At 38.3% G+C, this 23,147-nt stretch overlaps 1 protein-coding gene and 1 long non-coding RNA gene across 3 annotated transcripts in view; both read right to left on the reverse strand.

The window, feature by feature from the left end:
* The window catches only part of actr2b (actin related protein 2b), a 129,545-nt gene extending 114,493 nt beyond the window's left edge, over window positions 1-15,052 (reverse strand). Inside the window, exon 1 of the mRNA XM_083540050.1 lies at window positions 13,088-15,052. The gene's annotated coding sequence lies outside the window, so the exon portion shown is untranslated. The remainder of the gene's footprint in view (window positions 1-13,087) is intronic.
* A 3,917-nt stretch (window positions 15,053-18,969) lies between these two features.
* Window positions 18,970-20,566, reverse strand: LOC310725020. Of its 2 annotated transcripts, none has more exons than XR_014533237.1 (2): window positions 20,297-20,566; window positions 18,970-19,885 (listed from the first exon to the last, which is right to left on the reverse strand). It is a non-coding gene; the product is annotated as an uncharacterized lncRNA (long non-coding RNA). The 2 variants fall into 2 exon arrangements; XR_014533238.1 differs by having other exon boundaries at window positions 20,269-20,314.
* Window positions 20,567-23,147: the final 2,581 nt, after the last annotated feature.

Raw genomic sequence — 23,147 nt, forward strand, 5'->3', positions numbered from 1 at the left:
TTACACTAATGCCCCACAGATGGTACCTGGAAAAACCATGCACTTCCTCTGATCTGATGTCAGTCACATGCATGTTAAGGCTGAGGAGTGGGAGTGTTAAAGTGTCCGTTCTGCATCTACATGAATTGCCCGGGCCTCACAGGTAACCCTCTCCTGGGTCTTTTTTGCGATAAATCTTGAGAAAGCATTTTCCCCCTAAAGAGCCCCTCTTTGATCCTGTGCTCAGAAGCAGTAAATAGCTTTGATGCCACATTAGTGCTGTCCATGTTTCACAAAGCCAAGCTCTATGGGTCTGGACTGAATAGAGGTGTTACCTTGATCTTAAGCAACACTGGAGAGAATGGTGAGAGGTGAGAATAGGACGTGTGAGTGCGGGGATCAGCAAAAGCTGCTCAACCATTTTCTCTACTGTCATGCAAATTTCCCCAACAATTTTTTTTTGGACCAAGAACAACGTGTTTGCAAAAAGACAAAGGCAAACACCTCTTGTACTACAGCTGCAGAAATTGGCAGACGTCTGTGTCGGCATCACTTCAAAAGACGTAGCACTTCTACGCTTGCTCTACACCTTACAACAGTGTTGTATAGCATGAATTATTTTTAATTCTTTTCTGGTTTTATTTTTATTTTTATGGAAATTATTTAAAAAACAAAAAAATTAGTGGTCACTTCAGTCAGAAAGCAGCAGCAATATCCTGCTGATGAGCAAACTAATTGAGCAGTTAAATGGACTCCCTGCTCTGCAGGCAGGTATGTGTCACAGCACGGTTCTCTTTGATAAGTACAAGGGCTTTCCTTTTTACAGAACAGTGTCAAACAGCGGCCTGCAACTCTTCACTCTCCCCGAAGAGGAGCCGCCAGCTTGCATGTTGTTCTGCAAGTTGCTCTAATAGAGGCTCTAATTGAGCAGAAAGGTGATAATACACCCACTTTGGCCAGGGTAGTGTGAGTGTAGCCGGTTTAAGTGGATAATAATTATTATAATTATAATTATAATTATTAGAAGTCTTATTGCTGCTCATATTGTCTACATAAATTACGAATATCTATAGTGTTACTATGGTAAAGGGCTCTTGTTATAGAAGGCGCCAACCCAAGTGTAAAGATATGTCCCCTAAGCCCCTTTTACCAGCAAAGTGTGAATAACCTGTGCTTAGTTCCTACACGCGAATGGCCCAAATAGGCACCCTTTCACACTGGCTTGGGGAACAGTTACATGTAAGTAACAGAGACAAGCGGTCTTATTTCATGTGCAATTACTGGTGTACATCTCTAGTACTTTTTAAATCTTTTAATTTTGAGAAAAATGTAATAAAAATTTCAAATGCAAGAGAAGGAGAAAAACTAAAATCCTATCATCCTTGGGAGAAACTTATATTAAGAGACTATTTTGGTATTCCAATACACAAAGGCCATAGACAAGACTGTTAATAGAAGTCTGGCAGACAAGAGCAGCCTGAGACCGTGTCAAAGAGGAAGCATTTGTAGGCACTGGTATCTCCAATCAGCTGATTAAAAGCTGCTTTTAGAAAACTTCCCATCCTGCTTGTAGTCCCCCACCTCTTACAATGCTGATAACTCCTTTTCTCTGCACACTGTAGCATGCAGCGCCTGAGATGTTAAGCTAATAATGAGCAGTGGATGAAACTGATAAGGGATTTGGGAGCTGCTGATGCTGAAAGGAGTAACAAAGTCTTTCCCTGATGATGGCCTTCTGTATTTCACAGCTCCCTGTCACACCCTATCTTGTCTTACTTATCTCTGTCTGTAACTGATTTACACACACAGTGAAATTCACATACGAGAATACCAGGGATATTCTCAGAAGTCAGCTGAACTATTTAAGGATTTCCTAAAGCATAGATATGGTATATTTAGTTTTACTGTGTTTTATTAATTAGTACTTGTAGGACAAATTGGTTACATAACTATTACAGCCTAATGAGTACATAACTACTAATAATGCTTTCGAATACAGGCAAAAATATTTAAAAAGTTACATTGAAGCTATGATTCTTTTCTTTTTTGTTTTCATCCAATTTTCCAGCCATTGGGTTACCTCTTATCACCCCATCTGCATTGTGCTCTTTCTTTTCCGAACATATCAGCTACTTTGAATTCCACACAGCACCCCATGAGCGAACAAAACCAGCCTTGTCTATTTTGTAACGTGATTGAATTATATCTCTTTCCCACAAGCTGGTGTCTGCTTTCTCCAAATGACACCCCTCCTCACGCCACTCTGTGGGAAAAGAAAGACATCCCTGATTGCAGTGTATAGCATGCTTTGTAACAGGTAATTTAATTTTACACCGTGGATGTACGTTGTACAATAGGGAGTGCAGGGGCATGTAAAGACATAGAAAGGGGGTCCACTAAGCAGGCTTTCATGGCTCATGTGCCTTTTGGCATGTGTTAAAGTTGAGTGCATGAATAGGGTCGAATTGATGGAAATGGGGTTTTGGTGGTGTTAAACACAAGTGCAGCAGACAACAATACGCCACCTGATAATGAAAAAGATCATGGCCTGGTCCAGATAGCAGTTCACATCCGAGGGCAAACAGCTTTGTCATTCAAAATTAGCTAAAAGACATTTGTGTCAGCAATTGCATTCTTTTTCTTTTTTCTGTTGTTTTTTTTTTTACAGTCAACCAATCTGCCTAATATGCAGAATTCTGAAAAGAAAAACAACAAAAAGTGAAAAAGTGATGCAAAGTAATCTATTGTTCTATTCTCCTTTGTGTGTATATTTGGACTTGCACAGTATGAACACAGTGTGAAGGGCATTCAGCTAACATGCAGCATGAACAAGTTCACTGATTGAATTCATTATAACAGAGACCAGTTGTTATGGGAAATGTTTCAGCGCTTGTAAAGGTCTTCCCCACTCCTTAGAGTTCAGTGTGAGAAACTAGTGCGAGTGTCACACTCAAGAACTATAGCAATCAATCAATCTTTTGGATTAGGGTTTTCTGCATTTGCATTGATCTCTGCAGCTTGGAGCCCCACATGCCAATGGATGTCACCATGTGTGAATTACAAGGAACTAAGTTGTGGGAGATGAAGAGCAGGGCATCACCAGCAGCACTGCTGAGATACAGTAAGACTAAATAGACCGGAACAGAAATGCAAGCTCGCACATCGATGGCCAATGCCTTTCCACATGTCTCTTACCATTTATGTGTCTGTACCCCCTAGTTTGCTACATCCTGTGTCTAATGGGGTTTAGTGTGAAAGCTAAGATGAAAATGAAGATGTGACTCTGAAGCAGAGGAAATGAGGTGTGTGTTTCATGCGCAGTTATTGCAGATCAAAGAGCACTCTTCAGGGGTTTGATTAGAATTAGCACCTACCTGCTAGTCTAGCTGAGGAGACGCTAAGGCCGCTTGTTGGCTGAATAGTTCAAACAGTAGCAATCCCTTGATATACTGAAATTTTAATTACAAATCACTAACATCAGCAGCTTAACATGATTGTTATCTTGTTTTTCCTTTCCCTATCAATACCTCACATACTTTTACTTTTATGTCCTGAGGAATGGACCGACGTATTTTTAATGAGCCTATTCGCAGGAAATATGTTCTACTGGGTGCTAAATAATCAGTTTAAGTCACCCACACAAATGCTCTGAACACGTGTTCATTATTTAGTCATTTATTGTAGTTGGACACTTTTACCCAAAGGTCCAAATACATTTGTGCAGCATGACATCTTCAAGGACCACTTAGACCTTGAACATAATGAGCTTTTATAAATGCGAGTTAATGAAAAGAAAATGGTCCACTCCAGTGAAGATGACAAAATTAAACAGAATTATATTTGTTTGTTCACCCAATGTTAGAAAAATCAATCACGTTGTCCCTTTGACGTTATATCAGAGATAAATCGCCTAGCCTGCTAAATTTTACCTTCGTAAATATTTGCCCTTCACTTATGCAAAGAGTGAAACCTAGCCAATTGCCGTTGGTGGTGGAACAGGGTGCATTTGATCTCATGACTTTAAATCTTACATGTTTTTTGGAAAACTAGTGTTAGAAACAGTTTAAAATGTTTCATGTTTTCGCAATGACTAGATTAGATTAGTTTTCCTTGCCACTGTTACCTCTGGTTTGCATCATCTGGCATGTTAATCTATATCTGATTTTCGGTAAAACTACTTTGTAAAAATAACTAAAGATTAACAGTGCTGTATGATTAAAATGCAATTGAATTGCATTGCAAAGTTTATTTATTTAAAGGCATTGCATATAGTCTACACTGGAATGAGTAAACCCGAAATAATGCAGTGTTTGGTATGAAAGTACAAAATGTAAAAACCTTCAGTGTATCTAACTTCATAAAAATGTAATCAAACTATCTTTTTTTTAAAGAAACAGAAAAACTTGGACAGTTTGTAAATTTTGCTGTTAACTTGGTTGAGGAATGCATGAGAAAAGACAAAAAAAATCACCAGAGGTGAAAATAAAAATAAATAGTTCCTTTAAACGCTCATAAATTCTCCATGTGTGTTTTTAAATCCTTCCCCCTTACAGATACAATTGCTAGACGGGTCTTATCATAATCATATAAGATTTCAAATGGTGATATTTTTTATGTTGATTTGGTACATATGAATATTGTTAAATGACGTAATGATGTCACCAAAGTCTTTTAAATAAGCTAAAGCCACATGGATTTTTGTGGCAAATGGAGGGTCGCTGCTTGGACTGGAGAAAAAAACGCCTCACCCGCCACTTTTCACAACCAGCAACAACACTTCAAGGTGAAAAAGCAAACTAATTCTTCAGAATGTGTCTCACAGTCCGGTGATGGAATCTTGGTTCACATAAACTTTCTCCTTGTCCCAAATGGTCTCACACCTCTTGGTAAAGTTTTCACAAAGAAACACTCATTTGTTATGTTATTTAAACGGCTACACCAGGCGGGAAAGAGCTGTGGACTAAGGAATAAAAGACACAATACTGCCAAACAAACATTATTATTTGGAGCTCAGCTTTATAGGTTATCATTTGTGTCATGATTCCACTTTAGTGCATAAAAAGGGTCTTCACAGGCAAGCTTTTTGCTGGTTTCTATGGGTATTATATAGAAGCTTTTTATTGTTAGTTTGTTTTATTATTATTTTTAATGAATAAATTAATTTATTTGTTTGTTTGTTATGGTTATTATCAGTGGTGGACAGTAACGAGGAAAATTCTATTTGTAATTGCACTTACCATTTGGGGAGACTTTTACTTTCACTTCACTACATTTCAAAGTCACAGATAGTTATTTTTACTCAACTACATTTTGTTAAATTAGGCGTTCCTTTTTATTTATAAGTGGATAAAAACTTAACTGGTCAAGCAAACAGGAAGCCACTGTTTTGAAATTGTTTTGGCACTTGGTGGTATCAACTTAGCACCAACAAACAGTTTAGCATCAGTTCTACAGCAAGCAGAACATTTAGAGAGGAATAAATGATGGAAGAAACTCCTGACTATAACTTGTCACAACACCTGTGGCCTGATTGGCACTTTTTCTTTTAAGTCATTGAAAATAACGTTGTTGGCTCATGATAATTGTAATAGAAATCAATCAGTGTTTGACTTATTAATTTCATTCTATTAATATATTGGTGTGCTAAGTGTAACATTAAAGTCTTAATAGCATTATAGCCATAATCAGTCATAGTACTTTGGATACTTAAATACATTTGAAGGCAAATTCTTTTGTACTTTTACTCAAGTGAAAGTTTAAAGGGATCACATTTACTTTTATTGGAGTAATATTTTACCTACTGTATCTCTACTTTAACTCAACTACATGGTTTGTATACTTTATTCACCACTGATTATTATTATTATTATTATTATGATTTTTGTACTAGTCTCTCCATAATTCACACTTTGCATGTGTGCAGTGAAATATCATCATCAAGGCATTTCTTTTTTTAATTAAACTTTCAAACCTTCCTTAACTGGCTGAGATTTGATATGGATTTGGATATGGATATACTCTCCTGACAGCCCAATTACTGCCATGGTTACCACGGATCATCCCCATCCAGAGCAGTTTTAGCATTCTACCATTTTAACCCATATCCGCACCACCAGCCCCCAAGAATTCCAGTGCAGCCCCTCCGCCCATAGCTACACTGCCATATTGTGAAGTGGGAAGATCCATCATCGGCTTGGAAATGGGGAGGCCTTAACATACGCCTCATTTTTCTGCATGGCCTGCTTCTTCACAGACAGTATTGCTTTTAAGGTGGCGCTGTTGGGGTCATACTGTCCTGGGAAAGTTAAGTTCTCCATTTAAATCGACAAACGATGCAGCCTTCTGCCGAGGATATGAATGTGCCCAGTGGCAGATGGCAGTGTCCCATACCCATAGACTCACGCACGCCTTAATCCCCGGGGGATCTTGCATTCCCGGGTCATCAGTTGTTCACATCAAGAAAAAAAAAGGGGAGAGAGTAGGACACAGAGAAGAGGCTGCATCCCTTCACCCATAATCCCCCTCCCTAAATTAAGCAAACATGTTTCATTTCAGCTCTGGAGAAATAAGGCACACATTTGCCTGGAAAAGGCCTAATTAAATGTTTATCCCATCAGTGTAGGGGCTTCTAGGAATTGCCAATAATATCAGCTCTACTATTACTACTTTACTACTAAAGTTCTACTATATAGGGTCTCTATTATGCAATTTCTGATTAATGCAAAATATATTTCTGCGCATCCTGAATCCCAAATTCGTCATCCCAAGAGATGAGGTTGAGAGAGGGGTTTTCTTCAGGTGACTTTATTGCTCGCGAGTAGCTAGTGGATAGTCAGGCTATTATCTTTAATTTCATACATGACCGCTCATTTTGCTCATTGTTTGTTTAGGTGGGCGAGTGCCACAGTGATCCCACGCTCTAGCGGTGTGTGTGTTTGTACATATCAGCTGCTCCAGTCCAAACAAAGGGGACTCATGTGACTCAGCAGCTTCCCCCAATGCCCCCTTAGGCTCTATTGCTGAGAGAGACTTTCTCACACCTCTCCATCTGGACAGGCTCCTTTCGAAACGTCAATCACAGCAAGGACTCCCATTTTTCTGCCCGCACTGGGGGATGACCCTCTCTGGGCGATCTGTTGGAAAGGCAGTGATGGTTGATTTCTGCTCACGGTTTTTAAGATGATCACACTGCCGTCTGTACTGCCATGCTTTTTGAAAAGCTCAAAAGCAGGACAGCGCATTCTGGACTACTTCTTACATGCCACTACATTGCTTGGGTTCATCTGTATTTACATAACATTACAAGAGATTTGAGTAGAATGGTAGAATTAGAAGAACAGTAGAATTATTTATGTAAAAATGCAATTACAAGCATTAACATGCAGGTAAGAATATGGATATTCATTCAAAACTATTCAAAACACACTATTCCAGTAACATGAGTGCACATTTTGAAATACATGAAATATGATTTATTTTTTTTTTAAGTCTGAATAAATAACATTAAACAAGACAAAACAAAGGGTTCATGAAACAAAGATGAGTTTTTATTACAGTTTGGTGCAGCTTGACCAGTTTTAAAGCAGTAAAAACATAAAGCAGTAGCCCCCTAGCTGTTGTTCAATAAAAAAAATTTGCAACTAGTATTCGAGCGCCCACTAGCGCTCTGTAATTTAATTTCCACATAATTCGTTCCCATCCACTTGCATAATCAAGCATGGAGTGAGTTAGAGTTTAATGCCTGCTGCTGGATATATGGAGTAATCACAGCACTAATGCAAAATGTATGGTGGCCGACAGAGTCAAATATAGAAAATTATTTTAAGTGCTGCAAAACCATAAACGCATTCACTAATGTGAGAACACACAGGCTGCAGGCTGAAAACGTGTGCGAATGGAGAAAACACAAAATAAATGGTTTATAACCATTATACAGTACACAGTGAAATGACATTTCTTAAGGACCTAGAATCTACATAAGACAACATAAATTAACTTATTTTTCTTCTTCTTTCGGCTGCTCCCATTAATGGTCACCACAGCGGCTCTTCCGTCTCCATACTCCCCTTCTGTCCTCTAGATCTGCATCTTTCACACCAACTACCTGCATGTCTTTCCTTACCACATCCATAAACCTCCTCCTTGGTCTTCCTCTTTTGCTCCCTCCTGGTGGCTCCATCCTCAGCATTCTCCTACCGATGTCCCTCCTCTGCACATGTCCAAACCATCTCAATCGAGCCTCCTTCACCTGGTCTCCAAAACGTCCTTCATGCGCTGTCCCTTTAATAAACGCATTTCTAACCCTGTCTATCCTCGTCACTCTTAACGCAAACCTCAACATATTCAGTTCTGCTACCTCCAGTTCCACCTCCTGTCTTTTATTCAATGCCACAGTCTCTAAACAATACAACATCTCAGGTCTCACCACGGTCCTATAAACTTTCCCTTTCACTCTTGCAGATACCCTTCTATCACAAATCACTCTTTTCTTTACTTCTCTAAACACAATCAGTATATTACTCTTACTGCGTTCATAAAATTTGTTTTCAGATGGCTAAATTGTGTTAGAGAAAAAGTAACAAAAGAGGATTATATGGTTAGATTAATACTTTAAATAAAGTGATAAGTTAACTTCTATTATTTCCTTTTTGTCTACACAGGTGATTTAGTCACACATCCCTTGGAAACATTTTCAACATATTTGGCTTATTGCAGTGTTTCTTATCTTGAATGGGTTTTCTTCACTTGTTTCCACATGCAATCTGTTTTCTCAAATTAGTGAATGTGTTTGCACATACTGTAGACAAGCTTTCATGTGTGTTGCCAAGTTGATGCATCTGTTTTCTGCATTTCTATTCAGAAAGACATGGTTTGCCAAGTCTGGAGTGAACAAACTGTGTGGCCTTGCACAGACCCCTGACCTCAACCCCACTTAACACCTTTGGAATGAAATGGAATGCTGACCACACCCCATGATTCCTCATCACACATCAGTGCCTGCCCTCGCTCTCTTTAGGCGAAATGAACACAAATCCCCACAACCATGCTCCAAAATATAGGGCAAATCTAAGTCTTCTAACAGATTAGAGGTTGTTATAACATGTGTAATAGCATGTAAGTACACGTGGGGATGCCGGTCAGATATCCAGAACCTTTTAGTCATATTGTGTATTTATAACATGATTGTAGTTTTTCGATTATTATATCCATTATATATCTGATCATATAACTATCTATACAGCAGACATGAAACATTCAGTGTTTCACCTCTCCACCAAACTTTGGTCTTTTCCCAAGACACACCGCATAATTTCAAAAGCTCATATGAGGACTGTACTTTAGCATGTTTCTGTGTGCCATGCGTAACCATTAACCATGAAAGTGTTAACATAGTTGTGTAAACCAGGCCTAAATTTCAATTGCCAGTTTTCTGCAAACTGTTTCTGTCTTTTAATATGCTTTCATATACATACAGTATATGTATAAAGTCTGTTCAAATAAATTTCAAAATATATACAGTAGCAAGTTGTAAATGTAATTACAGTAACTTAGCTTGCTGCTTACTTTGTGCTCAACAGTGTATAGTGCAAACAACCTTATATACAGGTAGTTTCTACTGTTAAATGTAAACCCCAATGTTTGTGGACAATTGTACCTGATGCCAAATCAAACACATAGATTTTACTGAGTTTAAAATTTCTAATATATATTATGCTACTAGATATACTGGGCTGGATTGTGCATTTGTAGTGCCAGTCCCAAGTCGGATAAATGGGGAGGGGGTTGCGTTAGGAAGGGCATCCAGCGTAAAACATGTGCTTAATCTAATATGCGGATGACGAATCAGAAATACATACCGGATCGGTCAAGGCCCAGGTTACCAAAGACCGCCACAGGTATTGTTAGCCAAAAGGGTACTGGTGGAAATTGGGCTACTGTTTGCCGAAGGAGCTGAAGGAGGAGAAGGAGAGGACGAAGACATCTACAGAGACAGCAGGAAAAGGAGAAGTGTAGGAGAGAGATAGCTGATATGATGGAGAAGAGAAAGGTAGATATGTTGTGTGTTCAGGAGACCAAGTGAAAGGGAGTAAGGCCAGGAAAATTAGGGGTGGGTTTAAATTGTTTTTTCATGGTGTGAATGGAAATAGAAATGGTGTAGGGGCGATTCTGAAGGAAGAGTACAATAAAAGTGTATTGGAGGTGAAGAGAGTGTCTCATAGGGTTATGAACGTGAAGCTGTAAGTAGAAGGGGTAATGATAAATGTCATCAGTGCCGATAGAGGAGTTGTGGTATTGTATGAGGAAGTCAGGTGTGTCAGAGAAGTATGTGAGGGTGGTGCAGAACATGTATGAGGACAGTGTGACAGCAGGAATGACAGACTGGTTTAAGGTGGAGGTTGGATTGCATCAAGGATCAGCTCTAAACCCTTTCCTGTTTGCAGTGTTGATGGACAGGTTGACGGATGAGATCAGACAGGAGTCTCCATGGACTATGATGTTTGCGAATTATATTGTGATTTGTGGTGCGAGTAGGGAGCAGGTGCAGAAGAGCCTGGAGAGGTGGGGGTACCACGCTGAAGAGAAGGGGATTGAAAGTCAATTAGAGTAATTGTTTTTGTCTTCCTGACTTATGCCTGTAGTTAGTTAACTCAGCTATCACTAGTGTTGACTATATTCATTGCCTCTCACTTTTATCTCTGTATCTTAAGTCTGTTCGCACTATGCCGGTTGTGTGTCTGCCTTTGAGCACAGGTGAGGACTCGTTCGAGTTGCAAACAGTGGAGTTGGAGATGGAGACTTTGGAGAAACAGATTCGTGAGCCGCATGCAAAGCATGCCCAGCTGTGAGAGCGGAATGCGGCGCTGAAAACATCCCGGGCGGACGCTCACTTGTCCCAGGTAAATTCCCAGGTTGAACCTAATGTTCCCAGTACCTCAACTCTGCATGTCTTCCTGCCCAGGCCCAGCGCACCTACAACGCAGCCAGCCAAGGTATCGTTCACTCTGGCACCGGGGCACCACGGACCCTGGATTCTGCAGCAGCGAAAGACACGAGCCAAGCCCCGGTCGAGGACGTCTCCCCCGCCACCACCACCAGCCTTCGAGATCTCGACCAAGAACCGCTTCACCCCTCTCCGCGAGACGGAACGCAATACTGTGATTCTTGGAGATTCCATCATCCGGCATGTCCACGCTACTGTTCTCGAGGTCACTGCGCAGGTACCCGCGATCCTGAACGAGAACTTCAGAGCTGTTGTTCTTCATGCTGGAACGAACGACACCAGGCTAAGGCAAATGGAGATCTTAAAGAGGTATTTCAGGATCCTGGTGGAGACGGTACACAGCACATCGCCCACAATGAGGATCATAGTGTCAGGACCCCTTCCCACTTACCAGCGAGGGATTGAGAAGTTTAGTAGACTTTTTGCACTAAATGAATGGTTACAGTCATGGTGTCGAGAGCATAAACTTCTCTTTGTTAACAACTGGAACTGTTTCTGGTAGCGTCCTAGGTTCTTCCACCCTGATAGCCTGCACCCCAGTTGGAGCAGCAGTGCTATCAGATAACATCTCTAGGATACTTCACAACATCTGACTGGTAAGACATCAGGCAATCTACGACTATGAGAACATTTATACAACAAACCAAATAGTTTAAGTACACACACAGCCCAATTTATCGAAACCATATCTATTCCTCGTGTAGTAAAACCAAGAATTTAATACACAAGATATAGAAATAATCTTATTGCAGTTAAAACTGAAAGAATGCCAGATAAGCAAGCACAAAAAAGTTCTAAAGTTTGGTCTGTTAAACATTAGATCACTTGCCCCCAAAGCACTCATTGTAAATGAGATGATCACAGAGAATAATCTCGATGCACTCGATTAAACCAGGTGATTATATGGGTCTAAACAAGTCTACACCATCAGGATATGTTTATAAGCATGAGCCCCATCAGACTGGTCGTGGGGGTGGTGTAGCAACAATTTACATAGAAAACCCCTACTATCTTTAGCTCTGGCCACCGTGTACAGACCCCCAGGGCCCTACGCTGATTTGCTTCAAGAGTTTGCTCATTTTCTTTCAGACCTCTTGATCAATTTTGATAAAGTGCTGCTTGTAGGAGATTTTAATATTCATGTAGATGATGTAAACGATGCCCTAGGATTATTATTTGTGGACTTATTAAACTCTTTTAGGGTTAAACAAAATATCACCAGACTAACTCATCGTTTTAACCACACACTAGACTTAATAATATCCCACGGAGCAGACGTCACTGATACAGATATTTTACCTCAGGGTGATGACATCACAGACCATTCCCTCATACTGTACACACTACCGGTAGAGCAGATTAGCCGTGTTTCACCACGTTATCGACTTGGTAGAACTATTTTTCCAACCACTAAGGACAGATTCATAAATAACCTGCATGATTTATCTTAATTTCTCTCTAAACCCATAACTGCTAATAATCTTGATGAAATGGTTAACAACATCGACCTTATTCTCACTAGCACATTAGACACCGTTGCCCCCATCTGGTTAAAAAAGGTTAGAGAACAAACACCTGCACCATGGTAGAATAGTCATACACATGCCCTCAAGAGAACAGCCCGTAATCTGGAGAGAAAATGGAGAAAAACTAAATTGGAGGTATTTAGAATTGCGTATAAAGACAGTATGCTCAGCTACAGACAGGCGCTAAAAGCTGCTAGAGCTAAGCACCTGAGCAAACTCATAGAAAACAACAAAAACAATCCCAGGTTCCTTTTTTAGTACAGGAGCTAAAACTACAAATCATGTATCTGAAAAATGTGTTCCATCACAGTTTAGTAGTGAGGACTTTATGAATTTCTTCACTAAAGAAAATGATAGCATTAGAAAAACAATTGTGGCAGTCCAACCTCTGACAGCATCTCCTGACACAATCTTACCTACAACTCCACAACTACACTGCTTTACATGTATAGGACAGGAAGAGCTGTATAATGTTATTACCAAAGCTAAATCAATAACATGTCAGTTAGATCCCATTTCAAATAATCTATTGAAGGAAGTGTTACATACAGCTGGTGAGCCTCTTTTCAATATTTTTAACTCCTCACTATCTTTAGGTCATGTCCCTAAATCCCTCAAGTTAGCAGCTATTAAGCCCCTCATTAAGAAACCTAACTTGGATCCAATAACGCTATCGAATCACAGACCCATTTTAAATCTCCCATTTATGTCTAAGATTTTAGAAAAGATTGTCGCTGCCCAGTTATGTCCCCACTTACAAGAGAACAATATCTTTGAAGAGTTTCAGTCAGGTTTTAGGCCCCATCATAACACAGAAACTACTCTAGTTAAAATCACTAATGACCTGTTTTTAGCTTTAGACCAAGGCTTCATCTCGCTTTTAGTTTTACTAGATCTTAGTACTGCATTCACACTATAGATCATGATCTCCTCCTAGATCGCTTACAAAGGCATTCAGGGACAGGCATTAAGCTGGTTTAAGATATAGATTAAGCTATCCAGGTTAATGCTAGTAAATTATGGTGTGCCACAACGTTCAGTTCTAGGACCCCTGCTTTTCACAATATACATGCTTCCCTTAGAAAATATTACTAGAATAGAGATATTACTAGGCATGGAATTAGCTTCCACTGTTATGCTGATGATACCCAGCTATACATCTCATCAAAACCAGACGATACAGCTCAATTAGCTCGGATAACTGAGTGTAATAATAAATTAAAAGAATGACCGATAACTTTCTACTATTAAATTCTGATAAGACGGAGATTTTGCTCATCGGCCCAAAAACCAGTACAGAGAAGCTCCAGCATTTCAACCTGCATATAGACGGATGTTCTGTAACTACTAGTTCAACGGTAAAAGGTCTGAGAGTTAACAAAAACAGCCTTCTTTCACCTTAGAAATTTTGCTAAGCTAAGTAAAATGTTATCTATATCTGATGCAGAGAAGCTCATCCATGTGTTCATGACCTCCAGATAAGACTATTGTAATGCATTACTAGGTGGATGTCCTGCATCATTAATAAACAAGCTTCAGTTAGTTCAGAATGCGGCAGCCAGAGTTCTCACAAGGTCAAGGAAATATGATCATATAACCCCAATCTTATCGTCCCTAAACTGGCTACCTATTAAGTTTCTAATCGACTACAAACTACTACTTCTTACTTATTAAACACTAAATAGTTTAGCTCCTATGTATCTATCCAGTCTTTTAACACGCTAAAATCCGTCACGTTTCCTAAGATCTCAGAAATCTGGTAAAAAAACTTAAATAAAAAAATAAAAAAACTTTAGTAGTTCCTAGAATAGCAAAGTCCACTATAGGCGGTAGAGCATTCTCACATTCAGCTCCTAAACTGTGGAATAGTCTTCCTGACAGTGTTCGGGGTTCAGACACACTCTTCCAGTTTAAGTGCAGATTAAAAACGTATAGTATAAAACCGTATAGATTAAAACGTATTTTAGTAAAGCCTACACATAACATACATCACATATCATAAACTTGTGCTCTAGAAAATCTGATCATATGCACATTATCAACTTAATATCATGAACAGCAGCTACGCTAATTTCTCTCCACTGCTTCTCTTTCTCTCCCTATCCTGAGGTTTGGCCAGCTCCAGTCACGTCCCACCTCATGAAGATTATGGACCTTTAAAAAAGTAGATGCCGAACTCGCAAACATCCCGTACCATCTAGAGACGTACCAGTGCCAATTGGATCACACTTCATGTGTGGAGATTTGACATTGGACCTCCTGGAGTGTTTAAAGGCTCTGGCATGGAGAAGCTGGTGTTGGATCTGTGATGATCACAAATGCTGAGCTATTTTATGAATTGCTCAATAGCTCCTAGTTTTATAACCATAATGACTGTATAAGACTGTAGAAAGAACATTACTTGTCACACACGCCCGTGCTCATGTTAGTTCTCACTCTCCAGTGTTCTGTATTGTTGATAGATTTATGATCACACTCTTGATGTCACCCAAATGAGGATGGGTTCCCCTTTTAAGTCTGGTTCCTCTCAAGGTTTCTTCCTCATAACATCTAAGGGATAAATGCACACCATTCACCTTGACTGTTGATTTCTGTAAAGCTGATTTGAGACAATGTCTGTTGTGAAAAGTGCTATAGAAATACAGAAATACTTGACTTGACTTAAGACAGAGTACATGCATGTGAATGAGAGGGAGAGCAGTGGAGTGGTGCGGTTGCAGGGAGAAAAGGTGGAGGAGTTCAGGTACCTGGGGTCAACAGTGCAAAGTAATGGAGAGTGTTAGAGAACTGAAGAAAAGAGTGCAGGCAGGGTGGAGTGAGTGAAGAAGAGTGGCAGAATGATTTGTGATACAAAAGTATCTGCAAGAGTGAAAGGGAAAGTTAATAATAGGACTGTGGTGAGACATGCTATGTTGGATAGTTTAGAGACAGTGGCATTGAGTAAAATACAGGAGGTGGAGCTGGAGCTGGAGTTAGTAGAGGCTGGTGTAGAGGACAGGGGGGTATGGAGAGGGATGATCCGCTGTAGTGACCCCTAATGGGAGAAGCCGAAAGAAGAAGAAGATGATAGTGGAAAATTGAACACACACAAATATATATATATATATATATATATATATATATATATATATATATATATATATATATATATATATATATAAATATCTGTTATATTGCAGCCATTTGCTAAAATCATTTAAGTTAATTTCTTTTCCACATTCATGTACACATAGCACCCCATATTGACAGAAAAACACAGAATTGTTGACATTTTTGCAGATTTATTAAAAAAAGAAAAACTGCAATATCACATGGTCCCAAGTATTTAGACCCTTTGCTGTGACACTCATATTTAACTCAGGCGCTATCAATTTCTTCTGATCATCCTTGAGATGGTTCTACACCTTCATTTGAGTCCAGCTGTGTTTGATTATACTGATTGGACTTGATTTGGAAAGCCACACACCTGTCTATATAAGACCTTACAGATCACAAGGCATGTCAGAGCAAATGAGAATCATGAGGTCAAAAGAACTTTCCGTACCCACTGTATATCTATGATAATGTTTCCTTTCCCCTGAGGGTGGCAGCAAATTTAGCTAAATTGCAAGAACTTTGTTCTTTGACTACACCTACAAAAGGTATTTACTAAATGCTATGTAATCATGGCAACAGACAAAAAGCACAAAGTTAAAAGTGAGATGGAAAAATTTCAAAAGTGATTTAAACAAGTATATTTTTTCAAGAAGGCTGTAGCAAATATAGACATGCCTTGCATGTCTATAGTGACTGTTGCTGTAATTAAAGGTTTTAATATTGTGAGGCAATATTAAATATTATTATAATATTATTTAAACAAATATTTTGCATGCAATTAAACATTCAGAGAATGAGACAAAACAAAAACTCATGCAACGTTGTACAGCAAACAGGACATAGAACAAATTACTAGAACCAATAAAATTACCCGTAAGCCACAACACAACCTCCATTACGATCTCCATCTTTTGGATCATGAACAGATCCTTTCTTTCTCCACACTTTTTAGCTATATTTCTTTATTAATTCCCACCTGTCTTCTGAATCTGATACTGCTCGAGTGTTTTTTTTTTTTTTTTTGGAACAGCCTTTACATTTCTACTCATTTGTTTGTGAAGATTTTTAGAAATGTTACATGATTGTTGTTTTCATTCAGTTCTCATAATGATTTTGTGAACAACTGCTGTTTTTTTGTGGTCAACCTGTTTGATGTCCGAATGTTGGTAATCCAGTGTTTTCTTCGTTATTTAGGAAATTCAAAATTGTGTTGACTATGCAAAATGCGTGTGCAAATTTATTAGCTTCTAAATGGATTGCTTTTTTCCATAGACAGCTCTCTGATCTCTCATGCTTGTTTATGCTGGTTGATTTTTTTGTGTGTGTGTGTGTGTGTTAATATCAAAGCCAGACTTCACAGGAGAAGCCGAGTAGAAAATTGGAGCTGTTAATTGTTTAAACAGTAAATCGAGCACGGCACACCTGGGCAACAGTCACTCGAGTGATAGCTTGATGTGGCTGGGACTAGAACTCATGACCTTTGGATCCAAAGTCCAACACCTTAGTTAAATACACTAACAACTAAGCTACCATCACCCATGATCTATTGTCTCTTATCCATTTTGCAAAATTATGCAATAAATAAATAAAACAAACCTGGCTGATGTTTAGAAACGATTCGAAATTTTTCAAGCACAGTATATTGTTTTCCAACACTAAATCACAAGAACAGTTTTGATGATAATAGGTCTTTCACGCTGTAACACATACAACTCACTATGGTATGATGTGTTCTAAAGTGTAAAAGAGGTTAAAGAAAGTGAGAGGAAAGAGCTGTAATGTAGAAATGGCTAAAAATATGGTAGTAATATTATTGCAGATTGTAATACAGTCGAACCCACTTATCTCGACCTCGGTTAACTCGCCAACCCTATTAAGTCGACGTTTTTGAAGTGGAACTGCCAAATTCTCGCTTTGTCTTAGCATTTTCTCATCGGTTATGTCGATTCTTATATGTCGCCAAACCCTAATATCTCGACCACAAGGGGGGCAAATTTGCCACTTAACGTTGGTTATCTCGATTCCAATGACCAATCGCTGGCTTTTGCCACGTCACCATCTCTACCGTATTTTCGCGTATATGAGGCGTCTTATAGAAAGTTTTACATACCCCTCACCCAGGGTGCGTCTTATATACGCGAAAATACGGTAGTGAGACGGCACTGTGCTGCCGCAAAAAAACAAAGAAAAATCAAGCCTTACAGATGCTACAGGTGTAGGATACTTTTCAGAGCTGTGTGTCAGAGTGAAATGACTCAAGAATTTAATGTTGACACTGGTTACCTTTTTGTAAAAACGAACTACACCCCGCACGTTTTTTGTGATTTTGTGAGCGATCTGCGTGTTTGCAATGTTGGAAAATCTAAAAAAAAATTATCGAAAATCGACTGTGGTTTGTATTGTATACTGGTAAATCTCTGCTGTTAGTTGGTGCACATATGCCTTTTGTTGTTAACAAACATGTATGTACATTTTTATAGCATGCCTTCATCAAACAAATTTGCGGCAATGCTGTTGTGTAAAAAAAAACTCCAAAATCACGTGCATGTACGTTTTTATTTAATAACGCACATCATGTACATAAAGAAATTTCAAGAACGTTAATATATTGGTTTTCCTTTGTCTCGATCATCGGTTATCTCAACGCTTTTTGGCAACCCCTAGGCCGGTGACATAACCGGGTTCCACTGTACATCACTTTTTTTTAATAGACTCTGCAATCTGTTATCCTGGTAGCTCTCATTGCTCCAAGGCTCAGGAAACGGCATGCGATTCTGAATCTTTAGAAGCTCCTACAGTTGTGCTATTAAGAGTATTTTCCCAAGCTCCATCAGTCTGGTTTGGATGTTGCACAGCAAATGAACATAAGTCTCTACAGGGGGTAGTGAGACATGCCCAAAGAGTTGTCAGGAGTTGTCAGGAGAGCAAAGAAAATAGTCACACCCAGCACAGTTTGCATTTTGCATGAAAGATTCTGCATTTAAGTTCCTATCACTGAACTGCACACCTCAGCAATGACTGTAATAAATGGACATTTGGTACCACCCAGATGAGGATGGGTTTCTTTTTTACTCTGTTTCCTTTCAAGATTTATTCCTCGTGCCATCTCAGGGAGTTGTCCTTGTCACAGTCACCACTGGCTCACTTATTAGGGATAAACTTATAGGCACTAAACATTTATTCCAACCAGGGCCGGTTCCAGACATTTGGAGGCACCCTGGCCTCCTTCCCTCCACCTTTCAGAATAAATAAAAAGCACATGAAATAAAAAAAAAATAAAAAGTATTTAGTCAGCCTGTAATTTTCATTATAGGTACACTTCATCTATGAGAGACAAAATGAGAAAATGAAATCCAGAAAATCTAATTGTCTGATTTTTTAAGAATTTATTTGCAAATTATAGTGGAAAATAAGTATTTGGTCAATAACAAAAGTTCTTCTCAGGACTTTGTTATATACCCTTTGTGGGCAATGACCGAGATCAAACATTTTCTGTAAGTCTCCATGCAGATCTCCTCTAGAGCAGTAATGTTTTGGGGCTGCCACTGGGCAACACAGATTTTCAACTCCCTCTGCTCTTTGGATGCAACTCAGCATTCTTTCTTCTACAAACACGACAAGTTGAGTTTTTACCAAAAAGTTCTATTTTGGTTTCATTTGACCATATGACATTCTCCCAGTCCTCTTCTGGATCATCTTCAGATGGGCCCGGACCTGTACTGGCTTAAGCAGGGGGACACGTCTGGCACGGCAGGATTTGAATCCCTGGCGGCGTAGTATGTTACTGATGGTAGCCTTTGTTACTTTGATCCCAGCTCTCTGCAGGTCATTCACTAGGTCCCCCCGTGTGGTTCTGGGATTTTTGCTCACCGTTCTTGTGATCATTTTGACCCCACGGGGTGAGATCTTGCGTGGAGCCCCAGATCGAGGGAGATTATCAGTGGTTTTGTATGTCTTCCATTTTCTAATAATTGCTCCCACAGTTGATTTCTTTACACCAAGCTGCTTACCTATTGCAGATAGGGACTTCCCAGCCTGGTGCAGGTCTACAATTTTGTCTCTGGTGTCCTGTGACAGCTCTTTGGTCTTGGCCATAGTGGAGTTTGGAGTCTGACTGTTTGAGGTTGTGGACAGGTGTCTTTTATACTGATAACGAGTTCAAACAGGTGCCATTAATGTAGTGGGTTCGCTCTGCGTTGTGAGGGTTTTTGAATAAAAAAAAATTCCACACGTTGGTACAATTGTCATACGATATACTTCCAGATTCTGTGTTCTCTCATCACTGTATAGAAACAACAGACACCATCAGATAATACATGGAGAATCTCTGGTCTAGCCTGTGCCTGTCAATCATTACATATTCTCTCAATGTATATTCATTTAACAGAAAATACATAGATACATGGAACTTTTCATGGATCATTAAAAATAATATGCATCTTCAATCAATCAAATTTATAGCAATGAAATTATTCTTTTAACTCAATGTAAGAATACCGCGCTTGTAATGGCGGCCATTACACGTAATAATTATAAAAATAACTATACACATTAAAACATTCATCAATTGAATTACTAACCGTAAATCAAAAGAAAGATTAACAAATAATCATGTTTAAGACAGAAATTCCTGTAACCGATTAATATTTAACATTATTCTATAACTTTTTCCCGAAGTGTTGATAAATCATACCTCTCACCGCTATCACAGTCCACAAAAGAGAGACGGCGCATGGAAATGACGTCAGCGCTCCCTTCGCGCTTACACGTGACAAAGCTTGCATGACAGCACTTCATATTATACCTGTGACCACATGACCCTGCATCGCTCATGCGATCTCAAATACAAATTTCAAAATAAAGAAAGAAAAGCCACACCTTAATACCACTGATCAATCGTAACTCCAATAATCTAGTGTGACACCATTACACTTGCCACATTAATACAGGTAACAAGTGGAGGACAGAGAATTTACAGATCTGTGAGAGCCAGAAATCTTGATTTTTTTTGTAGGTGACCAAATACTTATTTTCCACTATCATTTGCTAATCAATTCTTTAAAAATCAGACAATGTGATTTTTTTTCCTTTCACATTTTGTCTCTCATAGTTGAAGTGTACCTATGATGAAAGTTACAGGCGTCTCTATGGTGGCCGAGAAGTGCAAACACATTAACAAATCCGAAAACAAATGACCAAATCCAAAAACAAATTAACAAAGCCAAAAACAAAACAACAAATCCAAAAACAAATCAACAAATCTAAAAACAAATCAACAAATCTAAAAACAAATTAACAAATCCAAAAACAAAACAACAAATCCAAAAACTAAACAACAAATCCAAAAACACATTAACAAATCCAAAAACACATTAACAAATCCAAAAACAAGTTAACAAAGCCAAAAACAAAACAACAAATCCAAAAACAAATCAACAAATCCAAAAACAAATCAACAAATCCAAAAACAAAACAACAAATCCAAAAACAAAACAACAAATCCAAAAACACATTAACAAATCCAAAACCAAATTAACAAATACAAAAACAAAACAACAAATGCAAAAACACTAACAAATCCGAAAACAAATTAACAAATCCAAAAACAAAAAACAAATCCAAAAACACATTAACAAATCCGAAAACAAATGAACAAATCCAAAAACAAATTAACAAATTCAAAAACACATTAACAAATCCAAAAAACACAACGACAAGTCAGACAAACCGGAAAAGGTAGGTATAGTTTGCGAATGGAAACTTACCGATAATTGGACGAGATACCTGTCATTCAAAATATACAGGAAGTACAACATTTTTCCCCCTTTTATTTATTTATTTATTTATTTATTTATTTATTTATTTATTTATTTATGTTTTTATTAAGCAATTAACCATATACAAACAACATGGCAATAACATGTACAATTTACATTACAATACACAGAACAGGTGCATAAAAATACAAATATATACACATACATAAATACAATATAAAATAATAATCATCAAATTAAAGTAAAAAAGGATAAAAAATAAACAGGGCTATGGTTTATTCTGTAAATCATATTTTTCTATAAAGGACAGAAGATTCATTGCATTTTTTTTCTAATCACTTTTAGGGCTGTTGTGAAAGAAATAAACTCATTATAAAATGCAAAAAAAACCATTGGTTTCAAGTATTTCGATTTTGTATATAAAATTTTCCCATCAGAAGTATATCATTAACAAGAAAGTCGTCTCTGTTATTGTTTATCATAGTTTGGGTTCCTTGGTTGTCTAGTGGTTAGGATTTGGTGCTCTCACCGCCGCGGCCCGGGTTCGATTCCCGGTCAGTCCCAAACCCAGCAATTAGAGTTTCACAAACAGTGCCGGTCCCAAGCCCGGATAAATGGGGAGGGTTGCGTTAGGAAGGTCATCCAGCGTAAAACATGTGCCAAATCGTAAAATTTCTTAGATCTTTTTGTCATGATATACTGCAGCATCTCCAACATCACTGCATATGAATTTCCTTCCTCAAAATATCTTTGGATTAATTCCAGTTTCTCCTTGCTTGCCAATGTTTATTTCTGTTATTTTTTATATTTAAAGGTGCACTAATCCAAATAATATAAAAAAGTTTAAAGTAAACGGACAATTTTACACATGTACAAGAAACAAAGTTATAAGATTTCATACTTCCTGTATATCTTGAATGACAAGTGTCTCGTCCAATGATCTGTAAGTTTCCATTCACAAACTATACCTACCTTTTCCGGTTTGTCTGGCTTGTGTTTTTTGGATTTGTTAATGTGTTTTTGAATTTGTTAATTTGTTTTCGGATTTGTTATTTTGTTTTTGGATTTGTTAGTGTTTTCTAATTTGTTAATTTGTTTTCGGATTTGGTAATGTGTTTTTGGATTTGTTGTTGAATTTGTTAATTTGTTTTCGGATTTGTTGTTTTGTTTTTGGATTTGTTAATTTGTTTTGGATTTGTTAATTTGTTTTTGGATTTGTTAATGTGTTTTGCACTTCTCGGCCACCGTACCTCTCTAATCTTTTTAAGTGTGAGAACTTGCACAATTGGTGGCTGACTAAATACTTTTTTGCCCCACTGTATAATCTCTAACCTTTTTATTTATACAAACCGTTATTATTACTTTTATATGTTTACTTAAATGTGCATTTTAATTAAATTTTAACTTTTAGGGTCCCTGGTGGTCTAGTGGTTAGTGGACGCTCTCGCCGCTGCGGCCCGGGTTCGATCCCCGGTCAGGGAATCAACCCATGCCACTCTTAGTGCCGGTCCCAAGCCCGGATAAATGGGTAGGGTTGCGTTATGAAGGGCATCCAGCGTAAAAACATGTGCCAAATCAAACATGCGGATGATCCGCTGTGGCGCCCCCTAACGGGATTAATTAAATTTTAACTTTTAAGGTCAACACTAAAAAATACAATGAAATAAAAAATAAAATATGAATGGTCCATCTCTTATTATTATTATTATTATTATTATTATTATTATTATTATTCCTTGCAGCTTTACATAATGTAAGAATTATCGA

This window comes from Silurus aristotelis (assembly GCF_946808225.1).
Source record: "Silurus aristotelis genome assembly, chromosome: 4".
Taxonomy (NCBI): Eukaryota; Metazoa; Chordata; class Actinopteri; order Siluriformes; family Siluridae; genus Silurus; species Silurus aristotelis.